Below are 10,000 nucleotides of genomic sequence, written 5' to 3'. Positions count from 1 at the left end.
CGTAGAAAGAACCGTAACTCTCTCTCTCTCTCTCTCTCTCTCTCTCTCTCTCTCTCTCTAAATTAGCGTACCATTGGCCACTACCATCTTGAATGCTGTCTTAACAAAGGCTCTAAGACACGATGTTAGTCACGAAGTAACTCCGACAGCATAACAGTAGTAGTAGTAGTTGCATAATAATAATAATAATAATTAGTACTACTACTACTACTATGTGAAGTTCTTACTGGTATTATATATATATATATATATATATATATATATATATATATATATATATATATATATATATATATATAGATGGGGGAGGGGGAAGATCTAGAAGGCTGGCATTCCCAGACCATTCCAGACACAAACTTGAAATTTTCAGGAATGATGTATCTTGGTTTCAGGCTTCTTTTGGCACAACTTTTTTTTTTTTTTCCTAGCACTAGCGTCGCACTAGCGCCCTCTATGTTATTTTTTTCAATCTTTGCTCTCCTGCCCAGCAAAAACTACTGAATCAACTGTTTTGCAAATGCTGCAGTATGTAGTGGTTAACATGTACTAGTGCACCTGGGTATACTAGTGCACCTGGGTATACTAGTGCACCTGGGTATACTGGTGCACCTGGGTATACTGGTGCACCTGGGTATACTAGTGCACCTGGGTATACTAGTGCACCTGGGTATACTAGTGCACCTGGGTATACTGGTGCACCTGGGTATACTGGTGCACCTGGGTATACTGGTGCACCTGGGTATACTAGTGCACCTGGGTATACTAGTGCACCTGGGTATACTGGTGCACCTGGGTATACTGGTGCACCTGGGTATACTGGTGCACCTGGGTATTGATACTAAGATGCAATAAATACTTTTCGAGATATTAAGGAAAATCAAAATGGCCGCCTCATGCCTGAAAGTGCTAAATCGGAAAGTATTTAGCCGATTTTGACCAAACTCTGTGGAAATGTAGTGAGTCCTGAGTGAATAGGATCTGCAGTGTAGGCATGACCTTGACCTTGATCTTAAGGTCACAGGTCAAAATTCGCAATAACTTTTGAGTCATACCAAAAGTCCCTTATTAGCAGGTCAACAATGATAAAAGTGTTTTCATCTGGAATGTGGAGTTCTTTGGATACTGCTTCAGCAATTTCAGTGTTCTAATTCTTCTTCTTCTTCTTCTTATTATTATTATTATTTATTAGATTAATTTTGACTGCCGTTGTTCAAGGAATTTCCAGACATCAAATAAACATCGTTATGAGTGCAAGCACTATTATGTATTTGCTTATTTTACATGGGATGATTTATTAATGTTTTTCTCACAAGACAAACTCAGGCAGTTTTACCGAGACAGGTTAATGAATGAAAACATTTAACAAAATTCGTATTTCCAGCGCCAAGTACAACAAAATTTTCACTGAAAGTTTCTGCAATAATAATAACACAAAATGTTCTTCCCAGAAAATAAATATATGCGATACTTTCACTGAAAGTTAAGGAGAAACTTGTGCCTGTTTTGAGGAACACAGAATCTTGATGTCTGGTGCTGTTGTAGAAAGACCCACACCAAGTCCTTATCCAGTGACTTCTGATATGATCTTTTATTGTTCTTTTTACTGTTAGTGTTAATGACAAAAAGCTTAGTTAACACAAATATGTCGCTGCTAATGACATCACGCTGATGGTACACTTGGAGATAATTGCTTACTCTCTTTTCAGCTTCACCCAAACTATGTGTGAAGGTACTCCACTGATTTTAAGTTTGAGGTAACAATAATTCTTAACGTCCACAGTTCCTCTGGTGCCATCAAAGACAAATAACCAACTGATGTTTCAGCAGCTGAAGCAAAACGATCGCAATCCGCGTCACACAGTTCTGTATAACACAAAAGTTTTTTACTACAATATTCCTTCCAAGTGAATAGGTCAATATCAGGGTGAACTCTTACAACAGCACTAAAACAGCAGCAGCCAATGGTGCAAGAGTCACAGAAGCCAAGGCAGCAGCATACACACTGACACACATACACCCCAATACGTTTTATACAGTATATCCCAAAACGTTTTACACGTCCCAATAAGACAGGTCCTGGCGACGGTTTCGTGAGTAGCACTGGTTTGACAGGAATATATGAAATGATAGTGAAGGTTGCATCGGTTTATTTCTCTCCAGTAGTAACTTACATCCACGCTGATTTATATACAAGACATTAATTTCCCGTCACAGGGAGAGACAGACTGACAAATGAGGAAGTGAAGGTGCGTTGTGGTGTGGATGTGGATGTGATAGGGAGCGTTACGAGGAACACACTGAGGTGGTTTGGCCATGTGGAGAGGATGGAGAGTAAGAGACTGACAAAGAGAGTAAGTGAGGTGGAGGGGGGGAGAGGGAGGGGGAGGCCGGGGATGAGATCGAGGGATGGAGTGGAGAGGTATATGAAAGAAGGGAGTGTGAGCTGGGAGCAGGGCAGTGAAATGGCGGGGGACAGGGCGACATGGAGGCGATTTGTTTGTGGCCACCCACGGGATTAAGGCGTCTGGCAATAAAGAGAGAGAATTTTTAAGAGAAGGGTAATTATGACGGGACACAAGGAAGCTTTACGAGGCATACAGATTGAGAGCAACTGGTTCAAAGGCTTTACTGATCTACCGTAAGTCCCGTCCACTAATACCACTACACCTGTCCAGTATGAGGCAGCCCTGGCATGTATTCAATATAGACGGTGGGTGTTGGCGCCAAAGTGGTGACATGTGGAGGTGTATGGCGTGTATGAGAACTGCTGGGCCTGAGGGACTGTTAGGAGTAGGTTCACACACACACACACACACACACACACACACACACACACACACACACACACACACACACACACACACACACACACTGCTTGCAAATATGAGAATAGCATTCACATACATAAATGAAGACATGCTAAGAAGGATAATAACATCATTCATTAGACCAACCCTGGAATATGCATCAATAGTCTGGAGTCCTCATCTCAAAAAGCATATAGACAAGATTGAAAAAGTTCAAAGGGCCGCTACAAGATGGATACCAAGCTTAAGGGACCTAAGCTACGAAGAAAGACTAAATAAACTGAATCTACCAACACTACAGGAGAGAAGGAAAAGAGGTGACATGATAATGCTATATAAGTGCATATCAGGAAAGGAGAAAATAGACATAAATGATTACTTAACATATGGAGAAGCATCAGCAAGAGGACACTGCAAAAAACTGCATAAGAAGAGAGGTGATAAAGACGTAAGAAAATTCAGTTTCCCAAACAGAGCAATTGATCAGTGGAATGCACTACCGAATGAAATAGTGTGTGCCAAAACAATTCACAAATTTAAGGATATGTACGATAAATATGGTCTAAGACACGGGACAATACGAGCTTGACTCATTCCTGTAAAGATACAATTAGGTAAGAACAATTAGGTAAGAACACAAAGGGATATACGAGCGAGTCCATGTCAGTGAATTTGTTTTTGTCTAGTTTTCTTAGTCTCGTTACACCCGCGTGAGCGACGCGAGGAGGCTACGTGCTGAACTGTGTGTGTGTGTGTGTTTTCTGTCTGTCATGTCTACCTGCATGGTTGTCTGTCTATGTCTGAGTCTGTCCTTCTGCCCGTCTGTCTGTCTGCCTGTTCTTGTGTCTGTCCGTCTCTCTGTCCTTCTGCCTCTGTCTGTTATTCTGTCTGTCTGCCCTTCTGTCTGTCTGTATGTCTGTCAGTCTGTCTGTTAAAAGGATTACGAAAAAAACTTTGGCACAATAACACCAGATTTTGGGTAATAATTAAGGACCACCAGAGGAACAAGCTATTGCAAATTTGGCCCAAAATTGTCATAGGTCATAAGTCAAGGGGAAGGTCAACTTGGCGGAAGGGTTGAGGGTCAAGCAAGGAAGGAATTCAATTTTGAGTATTAAGCCAACTGTCAATGAGCAAGGCCATATTTTCGGCCCTGTAAGTCAATTTTGATTTATTTGGACTCATCTTGGTGGAAGGGTTGGGGGTCAGCCAAGGATGGTGATGGTATTTTGAGAACAATAGGTCATGGGGTAAATTTAGCTTTAAAACTTTTGATCCGATTTAGAGCAAAGTTAGTGGAAGTGTTAGGGGTCTTATTGGTTTTGCTTAGTATTGGCATCCTTGATTTTTTTTTAAGAAGGTACATAATACATGCCACGTTGAGTACACCGCTTCCCGTCCGATCAGTGAAGTTAAGCAACGTTGGGTCTGGTTAGTACTTGGATGGGTGACCACCTGGGAACACCAGATGCTGTTGGCATCCCTACGTGTCAAGTGGGGTTCGTGGAGGATTAGTGCTCCTCCCTGTAAAACAATTAACTCTAAGCCCTTGGCCACCCCGTTTGGGATACATGGCGTCTGGCAATGAATGATGAGGATGAACATAATAGACTGTTAGGAAGTACTTCACTTTACTTTAACCCTGCAGTAGTGTAGCGACTGTAGTCCCAGTAACCAGAGGTAAAGGGCTGCTGGACTGAGACCTTATTACAGGGGGTGCTGAGGTCGGAAAAGGTTAAGAAACGCTGATCTAGGCGATTAGGTGTGCTAAGCACGACTCCGTGCTTTCTTTACCCCTTCATAGTTGTTAACACTATACAAGGGTGTTATATACCCCTGTGTAGAGTACAACTCTCATGTATGAAGAGGCTCCCCACGTACAGCTCTTCTCAACGGGGTGGAGTCAGAGGCTTTTTGTCTCACTAACCCCTCCTCTTAATGGCTCCCTTCAACCTCTCTCTGTTCTCCCTATTGCATACTTATTTCTCTTCTCTCGCTACATCACTCACACCTTTTCTGTCCAACTCCCATGCAAGAGTTAACCGATACTTCCAGTCCTTCATGTTTGCAACAAATCAACTCTGGAATTGTCTTCCTCTCTGTATTCCCTTTTGCTTAAGACCTCCAGTTTAATCGGAATGTGTCCAAACATCTCGGAAAGAACACATCTTCATTTACTTTTTATCTTGGGAAGGCATCTAGCCTTTAGTTCCCTCTTCCTTAAAGAAAAAAGAAAGAAAAAAGAAAAAGAAAAAAAAAAAAAAGCATACCCTGCCTTGGTGCATGAGGCTCAGAGGCAGCACGGACGCCAGCTGGTGGCAGGGGCGGGAAACACATCACCCTAAACATCTCAGACACGCGAGGGAAAACCCTGAAATGCGACGCACGTACATAAACCAACACAGAGAAAAAGGGAGGAATGCAGAATGGCGGCGTCAGCTCTGCATTACGAGGTTTTGGACAAAATTCAGTGAAGCTGCAGCAGAGAGGAAAAAAAAAAAAGGGACAACACGGGAGGGAGGGAGACGGGCAGGGAGGGAGGTTGTTGCTGGCGGACGTATGACTACCGCAGCACCGTGTAACTTCTGAATACCAAACTTTTATATCCAATATTATGAGTTTTTGAAAGCGGTGAATTCAGGGGGAAACTGAAAGAAAGAACGTGGACGGATGAAAGAGGAGGGGGGGAGGAGACACCGCACTGGCAAAAGTGGTGGAGAGAGATGGATTTATGAAAGAGAATTATCATGTTTCAGCTGCAGAAACGTAAACTATGACATACGGCTGTGCATGGAAGGCAGATGAGGTTATAAAACAATTTCATCTACCTATCTGCCTATCTATCTATGTCTGTCTATCTGTCTATATACTTTCCTAGGAACTTGAGTTTGGTAGAAGTGTTGAATGTATAACTAGCAAATATACCGCCTAATACATTAACTTGTTCAATTGTTTTATGCATTTTCATGTTGCCTTCTAACAATTTTATACCGAGTAAAGACCTCCAGCTGTGTCGAAATAATTCTCCGTATCATCCTTACCTCATACAGTTTTATAGCCTACCCTTGCCACCGCCAGGCGCCACTGAGCTACGTGAAATATGCTGCAGGAGGACGAAAATCTGGGCCAAGTTTAGGTGAAAAGACTATACACGTGAAATACTGGACAGGTCGCCTATGCTGAAACTTTCCATTCCTGTTCTTCCTGCAGACGAAATTATCCCGATCTATTTTTTAATCTATTTTTATTTTTCCTTAAGTAGAACCTAGAAAAACTGCAGGATCTTGCCAAGGCTCTTGTTTCTTCTGGAAATCAAAACCTGAACTACGGGAGGGACTTGACTGTTTGTGAATCTGATCCTAATATTAATCCTTTCTTTACGATGACTCTCTCTCTCTCTCTCAAATATATATTAAGTATTCATTTCCTTTACACATTTCCCCATTATCTCGCACTCTTATTCTCCCCCTTCCCCTCTCTCTGTCTTCCGTCTTCTTTCCCTTTCTTTCTTTTTTTCCCCTCCACATTTCCTCTCTTTCCCCTCCCTTCCTTTTCCCCTTCCCTTATTTCTTATCCCTCTTTCTCTTCTTTCCCCTTTTACCTTCTTTTTCTTCCTTTCTCCTCCCTTCCCCAACAACTGCCAACTATCGGCCCCTCATCCGTCCCAATATCCAATCCCTCCCTCCTTCCTCATCCTCTCTCTACCCCTTATCCTCCTCTCTCGCCTTTCTCTTCCCCTCGTCTCATCTTCCTCTCTCCCCTCCCTCTTTTTCGTCGTTATTCTTCTCTCCTCCCTTTTCTCCTCACTATTCCTCTCTCCTCTACACTCCCCTCCTCTTCCCCTCTCTCTCTCTCCTTCTATCCCTCCCCCCTCTTCTTTCCTCCACTTCTTCCCCTCCTCTCCTCTCCCTCTCTTCTCGTCTTCACTGCCTTCCTTTACTCTCTCTTCCACCTTCCTACGTCTTCCACATCTCTCTCCTCCTTCCCCTCCCCTCCTTCCCTTTCCCTTCCCTTCCCCTCCCCTCCTCCTCCAATAATTGCCAACTATCGGAATCCCTTCCCCCCCCCCTCCTATTAAACCCACCCATCAAATTAAGGGTGTAATTCTCTCTCTCCTCTCTCTCTCTCTCTCTCTCTCTCTCTCTCTCTCACACACACACACACACACACAGGCTAACCCAGTACACAATATGCCTGACATGCATCCTTTCCTATAAACTGTACAGTCACACCAACAACCATCTCTACTAGTGTGGGGTTCAGAGGGTTCACTTTCCCCATCTCTACTAGGATGGGGTTCAGAGGGTTCACTTTTTCCGTTATGTCTTCGCTACACTTTGGCAAGGTGCTTGTGTCTGGCTCTGTACAGTCAACAAGAGTTCCACCTGGACCACCTAGTCGCGGGATATGGCTAACGTGGCAACAGCGCGTGTGAGTGTGTGAGTGTGTACATGCCCGAGAATTTATCGAATCATCAAGCTTCATCCTCTTTGCCGCATTATAATTTTATGTGGTCATTGTATTATGCTGTGATATTGGCTAATAAATACTGTGTGATTGATATAATGAGCTGTGCACTATGCTACTTATAAAGTCTGATTTATATAAAATAATTCTTCACTTATCTTGTAGCGTGAACCACGATACAGGTTGAGTTGTGGTTCAGAAACATCGCGCCATTTATAGGTGAACTTGCTCACTGTTTCTGAACCACAACTCAACCTGTATCGTGGTTCACGTTACAAAAGAATTATTTTATATAAATCAGACTTTATAAACAGCATAGTGAACAGCTCATTATCCCAATCACACAGTATTTATTAGCCAGTATCACAGCATAATACAATGACCACATAATAATATAATACGGCAAAGAGGATGAAACTTGATGATTCGATAAATTCTCGGGCATGTACATACTCACACTCACACGCGCTGTTGCCACGTTAGCCATATCCCGCGACTAGGTGGTCCAGGTGGAACTCTTGTTGACTGTACAGTACATGGCAGTGTGTGTGTGTGTGTGTGTGTGTGTGTGTGTGTGTGTGTACATGGCAGTGTTATCTCGTCTGCTGCCTGATTCTTCGCACTTTTGCCAGTCGGATTTGCTGGCACGGACTGGTGGGCAGGTGAGGTGGAGGGAATACTCTTGATCTTGCTATCCTTGTCTTACACTGACACAATACACACAGACTGATGGGCAGGTGAGGTGGGGGGATACCCTTGCTCGTGCTATCCTTGTCTTATACTCACACAATACAAAGGTAAGTCATATATAACCCTACACTTGTACTCTACCTGCTGAGATCTCGTGTGTTGTGGGGACGGCTCCGTCAGCGGTATCTTCTATTAACTTCCTACCACCACTGCCACACCCACGCCCACACCAGCAGCCTGAGCCGTGCCTGCAACACAAAAGATCCCGCCAGGTGTGTTTCTAGTGTAGCGCTATTTCCGAACTACCTTGGACATACCTTAATTAATACCTGTCCTAAAATAATCAGGAACAACGGATCTGTTACTGTTGACTCTGCTTTGTATTTTACAGCAAATCTATCCATTCCTCCCCTTCTCTCTCTCTCTCTCTCTCTCTCATTACCATAACAACTGCATGGGTTTTATTAGCCTTTATGACCTCAATTACCTCTTATGCTAATTGCCAGAGAGAGAGAGAGAGAGAGAGAGAGAGAGAGAGAGAGAGAGAGACCTTTGTTCCGTGGGTTGCAACTTCCCAGACAGCATCTGTATTAAGCTGCATAAAAGTTGGTGTTGCAGTGGCAATTAAATTCATGTGTGTGTGTGTGTGTACTAATGAATTGTTTTTTTTACTAGTGGTGTGGAAAATAGTCATAGATGAGATAAAGACTAAACAAAGCGACAATAGTAACATTAACATAAGACAACATAAATAGCCAAAATGAAAAACAGTTATTATTATTATTATTATTATTATTATTATCATTATTATTATTATTTACTATTATTATTATTATTATTATTATTATTATTATACGTTGTTGTTATTATTATTTATTATTAATAATTTTACTGTAATAACTAAAACATCGTAAAATTGTCTAAGGACAATTTTGATCAAGAAAAACTTGCCATATCCAGGCCTACTAGAGGCCGAGCTATAAAGGGCCTTGATGTCAAGGTCACTGATTGTCATCACAGTCTCTAAGTTCACCAAGTTTGGCGGCTCCAGCTGTAATCCTTCATGGAATATTAGGTGACATCCGGAAAACCCTGAGAAGTCCCGATTTTTGACCCAAGGTGATCACAGAGGATAATCAACCGACTGGAACCCTACTCCTTTCTGCAATGCGGCCGCCTGAAGGCTGTATTGCAGTAAAATTTCGGATTGCAAACTTTAGTGGTTTCTGAGACAGCGTCCTGGAATCTGATTTTTTTTTTTTTTTTCATTTTGAATAATACCCAGTGATCCGGTTGACGGCCTGCCATCATAGTGAACAGAAGGAGCCGCCAGCTGGGCCATTAACCTGACAAAGTGTGAAGGCTGTAGGCCAAACAGCCTCCCAGTAATGGCCATTTACTTTTTAAGAGGAAAGAATAGTAATATTGACAATCGGTAGAGAGGTGGCCTGCAGTCCTACCGGACCCGGGTTCAAATCCCGCTGGGGCAGGGAACAGTTTAAGGATTTGAATTTCATAATATCAGACTTTACTGATCTACCAGAAGACCCGCCGACATGTCGTAAAAATACTCCCGCTAATACCAATACACCAGTCCTGTATGAGACAGCCCTGGCATGTATTCAGTATTGACGGTGGGTGTTAGCGCCGAAGTGGTGACATGTAGAGGTGTACGGTAGGTAGGAAGACTACTGGGCCTTGAAAGCAGGCTGTGAAGCCTATGCCCAGAGTCGGACACATAAAAAAACAAAAAACAAGAACACTTGCCACTGGGATGAGGGAAGTTTTAATAATAATAATAATTATCATACCTATTAGGAAAAAAAATAACAGCAAAAACAAGAACAACACCAACATTAACACCTCCACCACCACCACACCACAACTACCACCACCACCACCACCACCACCATCACCATCACCACCACCACAACAACAACAATGACAGTAATAATATTAATAATAATAATAATAATAATAATGCAAATGATATTAATCGCTTTACCAAAATTTACACAAAATAACAGCAACAACAA

General features: G+C 42.5%; 1 pseudogene; it reads left to right on the top strand.

The window, feature by feature from the left end:
* Window positions 1-4,167: 4,167 nt before the first annotated feature.
* On the top strand, window positions 4,168-4,287 carry LOC145405904 (5S ribosomal RNA; annotated as a pseudogene).
* The last annotated feature ends 5,713 nt before the right edge of the window (window positions 4,288-10,000 follow it).

Source organism: Coenobita brevimanus, chromosome 68, assembly GCF_032717465.1.
Source record: "Coenobita brevimanus isolate Jiangsu-jjx chromosome 68, ASM3271746v2, whole genome shotgun sequence".
In the NCBI taxonomy this organism is placed as follows: Eukaryota; Metazoa; Arthropoda; class Malacostraca; order Decapoda; family Coenobitidae; genus Coenobita; species Coenobita brevimanus.
This window is presented reverse-complemented; position numbering and strand designations above follow the sequence as displayed.